We start from the raw sequence: 13,284 nt of genomic DNA, 5'->3' as shown, positions 1-13,284 counted from the left end.
GGATTTGATTTATTTTGGAGCTATCAGAAATTTTTTTTTTTTATTTTTCTATGCGTGGTTAAAGCACGTATTCATTTTCTTGAATTATTGAAATTGTGTAATATTATACTTCTGCAACATTGAATCACTTTTATTATAATTGGTTTATAGTGTGTACTGTGGCCTTTGGGTTTGTTACATTTTCACCCAAATGTTATTCATCTTTTCTGAAAGCGACTTGTAAATTACATCCGCTCTCATTTTGACCTTTTGACTTAGGACTGGGTTTATTTCATAGGATAAATGGATTGTATTTTAGTAAAAAAAAAAAAATTTAAATTGTGACTTTGTTATTGGAAAAATAATCCTTCGCAATGATGTATTACCCTCTTCCATCAACCTGAATGTGTTTCAGAGGGGTGAAAGCCCATTGACACAGTTGTCAAAGCAAGAGTCATGAATGTAACAAAAATTCATTCCCTAGAAATGTTTGGTGTAATTGCTAACATGGTAATACAATTTATATGCAGTCTTTCCGTGATCTTTGCAGAGGCTTGAGGGTTTAAATCTTCACCAGGATGTTAAAAATGGGCCAGTGCCCTTTCAGTAATATGTATAAAGCAGGGATGAAATCCTTTTCCCACATGATGCTTATGGGAAGCCCTACCGGTTCTTGGTTCTTTTTACATAGGTGTTCTTTTCACGTAGGTGTTCTTTTTAGGGCATTTTGCCCTGAATTGGATTATACTAAAAATGATTCAGACTTACCAAAAGAGCCATATTCCTTTGTCTCCTTTTGAAAATTTAGGTTCAAAACATCTTCCACACCATACCCAATGGTATTTTTATATCTACCCCTTTTGCGAGACATTAATAAAAAGGATGTTTGGCAGAAGGACATAGAAATGCTAGTAAAATGGGTGTCACTGAAAGCTGGAAACTGTAATCCATAGGCAGAGGGTGGGGTGGGTGGTACCAGCTTTGAGCTGTGGGAACCTCCCACTGACAGCCACTGAGTTTTCCCCATTTGGGTCCTTCCTGCAAGTTTTGACCCTGTGGACTGCTCTTTCCCCTTCCTGACCCTCTTATTTCTTGGTTTCTTCGATGCCTTCCTCTTTCTGACAAATTCCACTCTTACTCCCCTCCCCTTGCATCTCTGAAGCATCCCCACACCAAGTTTATCCTGTCCTCTCTCAAAAGCCATAGGGTGAAGCAGAAAAAGCACAAGTCTGGGATTCAGACAGAAGTGGTATTGGGTTCCAGATGTGTGACTTGCCGGTTGTATGACTAGGGTCCTCTCCTTGACCTCCCTGTGCCTTAGTTTCTGTCTCTCTGTCAAGGCGGTGACGATGCTTATTGCATTGGTACATCACCTGCATGTCTGGAGTGTAGTACACCCTATTAAATGTTAGTTCTCTTGGCTCTTCCTGGTATAAATTCAAGTAAAATTAGTTTTATTGACATATGTCTATAATTGACCAACTCCTCAATATTAGGTTGTAGCCCCAAGTCATCTGTGATAAAGATTTTCAGCAGTAGCTTCACAGCAATGTGGCGAAAGTTGGGGTGAAAATGCATTTCAAGGGCTCGGTTCAGCAAACTAAAGCACTCTTTAAGCTTCTGTTCATTTTACAGACATTTGTTTTAGAAGAGACCTTCAGAAGGCAGGAACAGGCCACCTGGTGAGTTGTGTATCTGCCTTACCATGATTATTTGGAGATAAAAAGGGCTTTGGTATGTTTTGGCCAGTGGACCCAAGAGTGCTTCCGTTCTGCTCTGCCCATGGGGTCCCCAAAGGAGATGCTTAAAGCGAGGATGCTGAGACATCAAGACAAAGTACAAATGCGTTGTTAGCTGAGGTCTTGGACTTGAGTCCCAATGCCTCTGTTACTCTAGGCTGGAGGAGTTGACAGCTCCTTTCCCCTGAGTGAGTAATGACTGGGAAGCCGTGCCCTACATTAGTCAGGATCTCATTTCCTAAAGCCCAAACCAGGGTCAGACATTAACACTGCAATGTGAAGAGAAAGACTGGTCAAGGTCCACATCCAGTAACAAAAAAAAAAAAAAAAAAAAAAAAAGAGATGGAATGGAAGGAGGGGTTTCCCAATTGTCAAGTGTGGTACTGAGCTACCACACCTGCCTCAGGTCATGGGCAGAAGCAGAGACAAGCTACACTGGCGGAGAGAGATGCAGAAAGATGGAGAGATGGCTAGGCTTCAGGGAGAGGAACGGGACCCCAGCCACACGCTGACCTGACCAAGTTCCATCTGTAAAAGGTGCACTCACATATCAGGACAACAGAAAGTCACAAAATTATTCTATTAATAAAATGAAAAGGTTTTTTTTTTTTGCCGTAATATCAGATGTCATGACCAAATCAGTGTGGTTACCGCTAAATCAGTGTTCCATCTGTGTTTTCTGATTCATCTTTGGGGGAGGCAGATGTTACCCCCAGAAGCCAAGAATCTTGTATGTTGGTTCCTGAAACATCCCCACAGCAGCCTTCCTTTCCAATCTCTTCCCTCTCAGACAGGTGCTCTTCTGACAGCTGTTCTTTCTTCTTGCCCAAAACCTTTGGTAGGTCTGCATGGTTCTTATGTTCCAGTCCAGACTTGTAAATTGGTTGGTGCTCAACCCTTTGCCCTCCAGTAGCATATGAGCCCTGTAGCCTCCCCTCTTTGGCATGTTCCCTGCCTCCCACTGTTACCGTGTCTGTAGCTCCATTGCCCTGCCAGTGGGGACACACCACCCACTTTGTCATTGCCATTCCTTTGTTGCTGCCCTTCCCTCTGCTCAGAATGCCCTTTCTGCCTACCTTTAAGGTTTAACCCAAGTTCATCTCCCGTGGAAAGCCTTTTTTGATGCCCCCTTGTAGAATTAATTATTCTTTTGTGGTTTCAATAATATGGTCTCTAAATACTGTGTTTTATGGTAGTTCTGTTTTCCCATCGGTAGGTGGACTGAGATCTCTTGTGGTAGGAAACATGCCCTGTTTACATTTATTTCTTGTTCCTTATTGATATTTATCCAGCCTATTGACTGATACATATTAAATGTTCACTGTGTTTATTTAGTTGAATTGTTATTGTAGATATAGCTTCAAAGCCCTGTAGACTCCTACACACTAGACTTTTTGTAAGTAGGAACTGAATGACAAGAAAAGAAAACTTTGTTTACCCTAAAATTGGTTTTAATTCCAAGGGAGAATCACTAACTTGTGCAGCATTACCATTTTGTCCCAATAAAATATTGCATCAGGTCCAGTGAAAATCTACTGAGTGGTTTTACATGTAGTTATGATAAAGCTTTTTGGAACTTAATACAGAAGATATTTTATAACACGTGCATAAACTAAAACATCTGAGATGATGACACACGTTTTTATTTTAGTAATAGAATCATTTTGCAATTCATAGTTGTCTTAATATTTGTGTGCAGCCAGGAGTTCCTGAATTGACACTTGTTTCTCTTCTCTGAAAGGTTTTTCAGAGGTTGATATAGTATGACTTCTGTTTCCAAAAGTCCAAAGTCCAAAAAGGCACAAATCCTCTTTTAGAAAACCCATGGATGCCCCTGAATTGGTTGTCTTAAAAAAAAAAAAAAAAAAAAAAAAAAAAAAAAGCAAGCGAGACCTAATGTGCTTAGCTGTGATTGTTTTACTCCTCATCTGTGTTGTCTCTTCCCGGCTGATTCTCAGCTGGAATATTTGCAGAGGCAGCATTCAGGCTGCAGAGAGGAGGGTTGGAGATTGCCAAGCTCTGGCATTGTCCATAGCTGGGCCTTTGTCAAAGCCCAAAGGGGTCTTCTCTGCTCTTGGCTGTCCCCATCATCTCTTGATGACTCTCGTTGAAAACTTGGGGCCTTTCAAACATTGTCAGAAGAATTCCTACTCTACTAAAGAAAACATTTAAATAATAATAATCCCACAAGAGGGAACTACTTTACCACACTGTATACATGCATTACCCTCTATTCCCATGAACTGAAAAAAGGAACCAGACATGACCCTTTTGGTTGAGATCCATTAAGGGAATGGCTACCAGAGTTTCAGTCACCTCTCCTCTGTCACTTTTGATTGAAAACAGCGGAGATATGTTTTGGCAAATCTATTCATAATTTGTCTTTCCTTGCAGGGCTCCCCGGTAATTGTGTTTCCCATCGGGGAGTCAGTTGGAGTTAATGTATTGACAATCTACTGTGATTGATGATGAATGTCTCGTTAACATTCCCCCCACTCTTCAACCCACAGAGCAAGCTGGGAAGATTTGTGGCTTAAAGAATCAAAAGCAAGGACAACTTCTGCAGATAAGAAGGTCTTCTTCAAAGGTAGGAGTTTATCTTCTTAATAGGATTAAATGAGTTGCTGGTTAAAGGAGGGAATTACACCATAAAATAATGTGATTATGTGATATTATTGCCGTATTTAATACTGTCAGTCCAAAGAGTATGATGAAGGACAGGGAGTCGGGATATAGCTGCAAAAACATTAATCGTACTGCTTGTCAAAGAGGATGGATCAAACACACAGAGAAGAAAGCCAGCCCTTCACATCTTTTCACAGTAATAAGATCTTTGTTTTACTAAATTGCAAATCATATAAAGTTTAGAACATAGACAGCAGAATAGAAGCATTGCTGGTCAACGATATGTTTTTGAAGGAATTAAAGGTTTAAAATTATAGGGAATTATAAGAAGAGAGTACATGATTTTTTAGGTCTCACCATGAAGTCTAAAGAATACAAAAGTCCATTTGGAAAGTTTGAATGTTACTTTGATGTGTACTTTCTGCTCTGTAAATCCCTTCCCCACCCCTCATTTCCCACCAGCCCAGTCCAGTTTATATCATTTAGACTTATCAGCTCTAGAAAGGACTCTGCCAGGACAAGGCCATCTATTACAGTCTTGAACTTGATGAAAAATATCTTAACTGGCGATCTGGAACATAGTTCAGAGAACTTATCTCAACCAATAATAGCTTTTTTAAGGAATTTTATGAGAGCGTGATTGTTCAGCCTTTAGTTCTTTACCTCTTAGGCTTTTTAACAAATTTTTTAACAAATAAAAAAAACCTCCATGGAATTTAATTAAGAAACAAAGATTGTATGCAAGATTTTGAGGTCGTAAAATCTTGCAAGATGTCATCCCTTGTCCTTGAGAAGTCTTAAATTGATCCATCCCTATGTCATTTTGTATGTTAGAGGAAGTGATTCATGCCTTAGTTAACTCTGCTTCCAGTGTGTTGTATAGAACCTGAATTCATTGTTTGGAATATTTCAAAACTCCCCCAGAAATCACCAAATCAGTAGGCTGAAAACCAAGAAGGTTGCTTTGTGACTCAAATAGCACACATTTTGTTCTTCTTGGAGAGTTCTTTAAAAGTGAAAATTGGAGTTCCCGTCGTGGCTCAGTGGTTAATGAATCCAACTAGGAACCATGAGGTTGCGGGTTTGATCCCTGCCCTTGCTCAGTGGGTTAACGATCCGGCGTTGCTGTGAGCTGTGGTGTAGGTTGCAGACGCGGCTCAGATCCTGCGCTGCTGTGGCTCTGGTGTAGGCCGGTGGCTATGGCTCCGATTCAACCCCTCGCCTGGGAACCTCCATATGCCATGGGAGTGGCCCTAGAAAAGGCAAAAAGGCAAAAAAAAAAAAAAAAAAAAAAAAAGTGAAAATTAGTAAAGACTAGCAACATTGCCAAGGTAATTATGCCTAAAACCAAGAGAGCCTTAATTTTGTGTAAGTTGCCCTTTGAATGGAATGCTCCCTCATTAATGTAAAATGACTTACTTTATGAAGTTTTGATTCGCCTAGACATACCCCCTCCAACGAGAGTCCGTTTTTCCTAAAATAAAGACACTTACAAGGTGAGGCAGTGTAATAGACCCCTCCATTCTGGCAGCATCGTGGAAGTCTGCATACACTCAATCACAGTTGTTAGGAACTAGGAGTGAATAGTATGGTGGTGTAACTTACCCTTTCCTTATCCTTGGCCAGCAGTGCCATACAAATGAATGTTGCTTCCATAAGACTCTTAGGCAAGCCAAGCATTTTATTAAAAGATGATCGCTGATAATTTCCAGAAGCAGCCAGACTTCTTGGTCATCATCAGCAGGTGGCTCCACGGGGGCTGTCGGGAACAGGGTGGGCTTCCGTGAGGGAAAAAGGGTGCGTGAGACTTTTCTGAAAGAAAGCACCAGAACAGATAAGGTGAAAGTTTACAGTTGAGTCTTGTGGCCACTAGGTATACTTGTTAGTATAATAGAGGTAAAACTTAATCTTTGATTCTTGGGAGCCTGATTTTTGTCTCTGGGACTTAGGCCCCTAGGGCCTTTGTTCTTCAGCTCCCAAAAGCTGTTTTGCCCAAGGTTGTTCTCTGGTCCTTTTCCAAAATGGGGGAACTCTTGTCTTGCGGTCTTGGTGGTAAATGAAGTGGCCTACCAAAAAATAAATAAATAAATAAAAATAAACCAGCAGCAGCAGTAAATGATGGCAAGTTCTTCTGTAGATAATATTGTGTGACACTCAGGAGAAGGAGAAAGACTGAAACACCAGGAGGTGACTTGTAAATGGTGAGAGGGGAAAATATACAAAGACAGGGCAAGCGAAGGGGCTGCCGGGGAAGGAGTGCCTCGTGCCCAGCAGTGGTGCTCAATACAGTGGATCCTCCTCGGAGAGTTTTCCTGGCTGGTTGCATTATTTTCTCATTCCTTCACTGCCAGAAAGATATTTGACTTCACATCTATCTTCTCCAGCAACAAGTGAGAAAGTTCGTCGACCTTTCCCGCATTTTTTCTGTGATCTTGGCTGGTCTTTTGTCAGATGATTACAGCGAACTTGTAGTCATCAGGCACCAGGAGAGCCACGAAAACATCTCATTTTAATCTTTGCGAAGGCTTGAATCTGGTTGAAACTAAATGCTGAGTATCTCCCCATGGCTTTCCCTTTGCCTCACAAAGAGGCCCTGAAATTTCCTCTAAAGCACACTTGTATTCAGAATGTCCCCAGGCTATTCAAGAATTTGGCCTCTGACATTAGAAGAGAAAGTTGCTCTCCAGCTACTTAGAGTTTTCAGTCGCCTTTCCCACGTTCACCAGTGGGCTGTGGTATCCGAAAGATGTGGGCAGCCAGAGGCCAGGTCTTTGAAGCCCCACCCCCACCCTCTGTCCATGTCCGGTGGCATCTAAAAACTGCCTTTGCATTCATCGTCAGCACAAATGTGTAAATTCTCTCCAAGGATCGTCTGTCTTCTGTGTGGCTTGAAATCCTTGAGCTGCAACGTGGGACAGCTAATGATGGAATTTCAGTAAGCCACCAGTTGAGAAGAGGAGATGTACTCTAAATCATTCCATGTAACTGGTTTTCTGCTCTGGCTCCATGTGTGTAAGTCTGAGCCTGGTTACAACCATGATGAGGCCAAAGAAGGGTGGTCCCTGTGCCAGTTCCCACTTGGGAAGCTGTAGAAGAGGAAAAATCAGACAGGTCATTGGAGTTATTTAATGATTGTTTTTGGTTCATGATTTGAAAGGTGTTCTTTCCATTGGACTCATAGTAATAACTTTTAAAATGATGCATACATCTTAGGAGAATGGTGGTTATATTCTGAGTAGATAATAGCAAAACTGTTAACAGTAAAAGAAATATATATATCATTTTCTTTTTCTTTTTATGACCGCACCTGTGGCACATGGAAGTTCATGGGCTAGGGGTCTAATTGGAGCTGCATCTGGGGCCTACACCACAGCCACAGCCACAGCCACACCAGATCCTTAACCTGCTGAGCAAGGCCAGGGATTGACCCCGCATCCTCACAGAGACAACCTTGGATCTGTAACTTGCTGAGCTACAATGGGAACTCCAAAACTTTATCTTATAATTGATTGATAAATATGAATCAATATGTTATTACAAAGCCCAGCTGGTAGCATTCCTTTTGTGGTACAGTGGAAACTAACACAACTAGTATCCATGAGAATGAGGGTTCGATCCCTGGCCTCGCTCAGTGGGTTAAGGATCCAGTGTTGCCTTGAGCTGCAGTGTAAGTTACAGATGCGGCTGGAATCCCCTGTTGCTATGGCTGCGGCGTTGGCCAGCAGCTATAGCTCCGATTTGACCCCTAGCCTAGGAACTTCCATATGCCAAGGGTGTGGCCATAAAAAGCAAAAACAAACAAAAAACAAAATAAAACAAAACAAAAAACAAAGCCCAGCTGGGACTACTGTTTTTTGATGCTCTTTGATGGTAAAGAGGTCTACCAAAGTTTTGTCCTACAGGATTATTTTGAAGGCTGAGAAGTTTCATTTCCTGTTGCTCAATACCAGACACATCTAGAAGACATACATCGTCCACTAAAGGGATACTTGCCTCACAAAACTAGAGATGAAAAGCTCATCAGCCAAAGGAAGTTACCCTGGGAAGCCCAGAACTTGCAAAAAGCAAGACAAGGACCTAAATAGAACCAAAAGATATTCACCTCTTGATGGTTTTAGGAGATACTTTAGAGTATCCTGGAGGCATACTTGAAAGAAATAGTCAGACATCCTGCAAAGTAGTTGAAATCGAGAATCCATGGAAGGCCCATCTGTTTGCCAATTGGGAGGGGCAAAAGATGTTCACCTCTTGATGGTTTTAGAGCAGTTAAAATTGATTAGGTATTTGATCAACTAGAGATCCAGAATGATACTTACTAATTTCCTTCCTCTTCCCCTGACCTATGATGGGGGCAGGCTCCAGATTTAACTCAGCGACAGCATCTCCTAAAGGTACCAGGTACCATCCTGGACAGTCCCTCCCCTGGGGGTGTGGCAAATGTCTTCATGGAATGAGTGCTCACTACCAAAGAGCAGCATTCTCAGAAGCCAGAAGAGAGGGGGGAACGTTCTGTCCTTCCATCCCCCTGGTGTACTGCCCAGCTTTCCATTTCTGTGCAGGATCTGAGTAACGCCCTGTGACCAGGGATCAGAAAGAAGCGTGTTAAATCCACAGACAGTGTTTCTATAGGGAGCTTGAGGTATCAGTTATCATACACCTCCTGGTAGTTCTCTCTGCATCATTATGGCATCTGTGATTGAGATGCCTTTATTGATTAAGTCCTTTCCACCCCTTGCAGCCTGCCCTGAGTATTTTCAAGGGACACAACCATTTTTCCCCTGGAAACCCGCCCTCTCTGCCTGCATTGCTTCAGGCTGCTCAGTTTAGTAGCTGTCTCTGCAGCTCAGGAAGAGCTATGGAAGGGCGCCTGAGGAAAGATATCAGCCTCCTCACTTGGGGAGAGTGGGAGGTGGGAGGTTGTGCCAGGGCGAGAGAGTGATGCGAAGGGTGGCATCATGCCTTGTGGCAGCAGCAATTCGTGCTGGTTGTCAAGAGAAGGAATCCTGCACCTTGCATACATTCCTCCCCTCTCCTCCCACTGTGGTGCAACAGGGAGAAGTGATCCACTTTCCAACTGGAAGGAAAAAATTGCCTAGATCGCTCTAGTACAGGAAATGTGTAGCAACTTAGCATTCTGATACCAAAGGGCTGATGCAGTGACCTTTTCAGGTACTTACTGGATCAAATTTGTTTTCCCTGATGCACTTTTGGCTGGAAACTTTTAAATGGTTTCTAGGGTCACCAGCATTTTAAATGGTTTCTGGGGTCACGAGGCTAGATCAGTGGAACGTGGGCTTTAATTTGGGGTCTCACTAAATGACTGGAACTGTGGCACCAGGGAGGGGAACCGCTGCCCTGTGACCCTTGTTCCCATCAGCACAACCTCTACTGAAAGAACTCTGCCTCCTGGGAGCGAGTTAATTCAAAATGATCATTATAAACGGCATCCTTTATTCGTTCTGAATTATGATCTTTATGTTCAACATTCTTGTGACCAAAATCAATATTTATTGAACTCCGTCCATCCTAAGCTACTCCGAGGCACTCTGAGTGTTGACAGGACTGGAAAACCTTCGAAGCTCGCGTCCTTCTGACTCTGGACATACAAAGGTGGGCTTGTGTTATCATAGCCCTTCCACCCAGCATCTGGACATTTTATCCCTGGCTGCCTCCGGAGGGAGTCAAATCCTGACAGCAGGGTTATCTAGGGAACTACCCAGGAGGAAAATGAAGCCCAGTGTGGAGCAGGAGGCCAGGCCCAGGCCCCTGCTGGGACTGCAGTATGTTCCTGTCACATCTGACTGCAGACACAAATAGATACTTGGACTTTTTCTCTTTTCTTTCTTTCTTTCTTTTTTTTCTTTGTTTTTTTTTTTTTTTTTGCTTTGTTGTGTTTTATTTTGCCTTTTGTGACAGCATTCGTTTTGTCAGGCAAAGAAAAAAAAAAAAACCTCTTGGAAGGAATCAAGTTTTCATATCTGCAGAAGGCATTGCTGCAGCTTTTGTCAAACTTAGCTGGGCTGTAAAGGGTCTTTGTTTCTGGTTGACTGTTGCAGAAAGCCAGTCCATAAACTAGCCCTCAGCCGGGAGAGAATGATTTCTATTGAACAAGTCGAGTACGGTATGGTGCATGGGGCCAGTCCTGAAAAGGGTTTTGTTTCTTGCAGCATGGTGGAAATTCACATTCATATTGCTGGGGCGCGTTCGTTAGTATGCACGGTTAAACAATGGGAATGCCAGCTGACGCGTCCGTGTTGATTAATGCATTCCTGGAACGTGTTGATTAATGTCTTCTTGTGAGGCCTCCTTAAGCCGAGGCTGCACCTGAGGTGTGTGTGATGCGTCTCCTCTCTGCTGCTGCATCCCTCACATGGACCCATTTGCACGTGGGTCTTCCGGGTGTCTGTTTCACACCAGCGCCTTTGTAACGAACACCACAGATCTAGCAGACTTTTTTAGGGGAATAGTCTCTTCTGGTAGAAGCGTTCTCTGTTAAAATCTAGCTGGGACTCTCTAAACCATGATGTTCATAGAAACGTAAATCCTCGGTGCCATCCCTCTGTCCTATGGCTGATCCTGTCCTGACTTTCATTTTTGTTCTTCTCAAAGTTTTTGTAAAGAAAAATACAGAAAATACTCATGGAGTGCAATTGTCACTTGAATAATACAGGAAGAGCTATGCAAATGGACTGCCCCTTAGATGCTTGCTGAACTTGGCATCTCAGTTGGCAATCCACTCTTCCCAGAGACAGGGATTTCCATCAGCCTGCCAGGGTAATTACTTTTCCAGTGGGCTTCATTCAGGGTTGTGACATTTCTTGCTCTATTATGAATTCCCATTAAACAACCTATTTTTTTTTTCATAGATTGTTTCCCAAAAGATCCATCTTGATGGGGTTCTGCTTAGCTGATGGTTTGAAAAAGATATGTGATTGAGAGTTTTTATTTGCTTGGTATCTTGTGCTTGTTATTTGAGACAGAAGAATTCTACCTCCACCTTTAAAGCTTGCTGACCCTAAGGTACAGCCACTATGGAAAACAGTATGGATGTTCCTTAGATAACTACCATATGATGCAGCAATCCCCCTCCTGGGTGTATAGCTGGAAAAAGCTATAATTCAAAAAGATACATGCACTCCTATGTTCATTGCAGCACTAGTCACAATAACCAAGATATGGAAACAATGTATATGTCTATTGACAGATGAATAGATTGAGATTTGGTACATATATACAATGGAATACTACTCAGCCATAAAAAAGAACAAAATAATGCCATTTGCAGCAACATGGATGGAACTAGAGATTATCATACTAAGTGAAATAAGTCAGAAAGAGAAAGACATGATATCACTTATATGTGGAATCTCAAATATGGCACAAATAAATCTATCTACAAAACAGAAAGACATTCACAGACATGGAGAACAGACTTGTGGTTGCCAAAGGGGAAGGGGAGGGATTGGGATGGACAGGGAGTTTGGGGTTAGTAGGTGCAAACTATTACATTTAGAATGAATAAGCAGTGAGGTCCTATTGCAAAGCACAGGGAACTATATCTACTCTCCTGGGGTAGACCAGGATGGAAAATAATATTTAAAAAATATTTAAAAAATTCAGCTTCTTGATATTTATAGCATCATAATAAAGTGTATTCTTTTTTTTTTTTGTCTTATAAAAGCCTTGCTTATCCTAGAATTTTCATCAAGATGGCAAAAATGATGAGAAAGCCATGTTCTAAAATGGTGAGAGAAGGTCTGAGCATAAGAGAAATGATTTAGTGGGACTGATGTGATGGTATTGCCACTTTGTTTTGAGGCTCCAACCATAGCACTTTAACAGAGGACACCAGTAATACAGAAAAACTAATTTTTTTCCTAAAAAAAAAAAAGGCAACAAGTTCATTCTGAACAAGAAGGAATTGTTATATATTAAAGAATTCAGGAGTTCTCTTGTAGTGTAGTGGGTTAAGGATCTGGCATTGTCACTGCAATGGCTTGGGTCACTGTTGCAGCACAGGTTCAATTCCTGGCCCAGGAACATTCATATACCTCAGCCAAAAAAAAAAAAAAAAAAAATCAGATAAAGAATTCATGTGTGAAACTTATATAAAGAAGTAGTGGCATCACTGATACACTAATTATTGGCATGAATTTAATGGTGAAAGATGACATGATAATTTTGAAAATAGGGCTTGAGAGATGGTTCTTTATTTCATTTAGACTTAGCAAAGGTCTACTTTGGAAGGGTCATAGAACACATGACTCCTGTGTTATTTAATTAATAATATCTAACTCCCAACCTGCTGTTACTTTAAAAGGTTTGGTTCTGTCTGCCTCACAAGGAATGTTTGTGGGGGAATAAAGTAAAATATTGAATTACTTCATCAGCATCTGTATACATAAGTTTCTCGCTAAAAATGTGAGGTACACAAAATATGTGTTGAAATCCTTGTAATGCATATTTGATGTGGAAGACATAGTTGGGAAAATTAATCTTATTTGATTTTCAGAGAACCCCTAATTATCTGGTAATTTAAAAGGGAAATGCACCAAAATAGCTGCCTAAGAGGGAGTTCACATTTATGATTAGACATGCATTTTCCTGGTTAGCTTGAATTCTACAAGAATTGAAAGGATAAACAAAGAGAAGCAGCGGACATGATTAATCCGTTTTTCTGCAGAGCTTTTGATACTGTACTGAGTAAAAGCCTTGCTGACAGAAGCTGTTATCCTGGTGAAGGAAAGGCCACAAGAACAGGTTATGAAAGGAGAGAATGGAAGGCAGAGAACAATCCACATGAAGAAGGGACACAGAGAAAATGGTTCCTGCAGATTTCTTTTCTTTTCTTTTTTTTTTTTTTTTGTCAGTAAGGCTCAAAGAATACATATTTAATGTAGTTCTCTTAAATGGTTTTTGTTCCCTGGGGCAAACAAAAAAA

At 41.5% G+C, this 13,284-nt stretch overlaps 1 protein-coding gene across 49 annotated transcripts in view; it reads left to right on the top strand.

Annotated features, from left to right (window-relative positions):
- Positions 1 to 13,284, top strand: part of NRCAM (neuronal cell adhesion molecule) — a 317,402-nt gene that overhangs the window by 144,204 nt on the left and 159,914 nt on the right. For 46 of the 49 annotated variants that reach the window (XM_084977477.1, XM_084977466.1, XM_084977498.1 and 43 more), the window contains one exon: positions 4,229 to 4,305. The exons of 2 other annotated variants lie outside the window; for them this stretch is intronic. The gene's annotated coding sequence lies outside the window, so the exon portion shown is untranslated. Of the gene's footprint in view, positions 1 to 1,614; positions 1,662 to 4,228; positions 4,306 to 13,284 lie in introns of all 49 variants that reach the window. One more of the 49 variants, XM_084977469.1, reaches the window with a different exon arrangement.

This window comes from Sus scrofa, chromosome 9 (assembly GCF_054392235.1).
Source record: "Sus scrofa isolate SSC_HxYL_T2T_F1_AM1 chromosome 9, Sscrofa_HxYL_maternal_Yorkshire_Landrace_v2.0, whole genome shotgun sequence".
Classification (NCBI taxonomy): Eukaryota; Metazoa; Chordata; class Mammalia; order Artiodactyla; family Suidae; genus Sus; species Sus scrofa.
The sequence above is the reverse complement of the archived record's forward strand: the minus strand, read 5'-3'. Positions and strand labels throughout refer to the sequence as shown.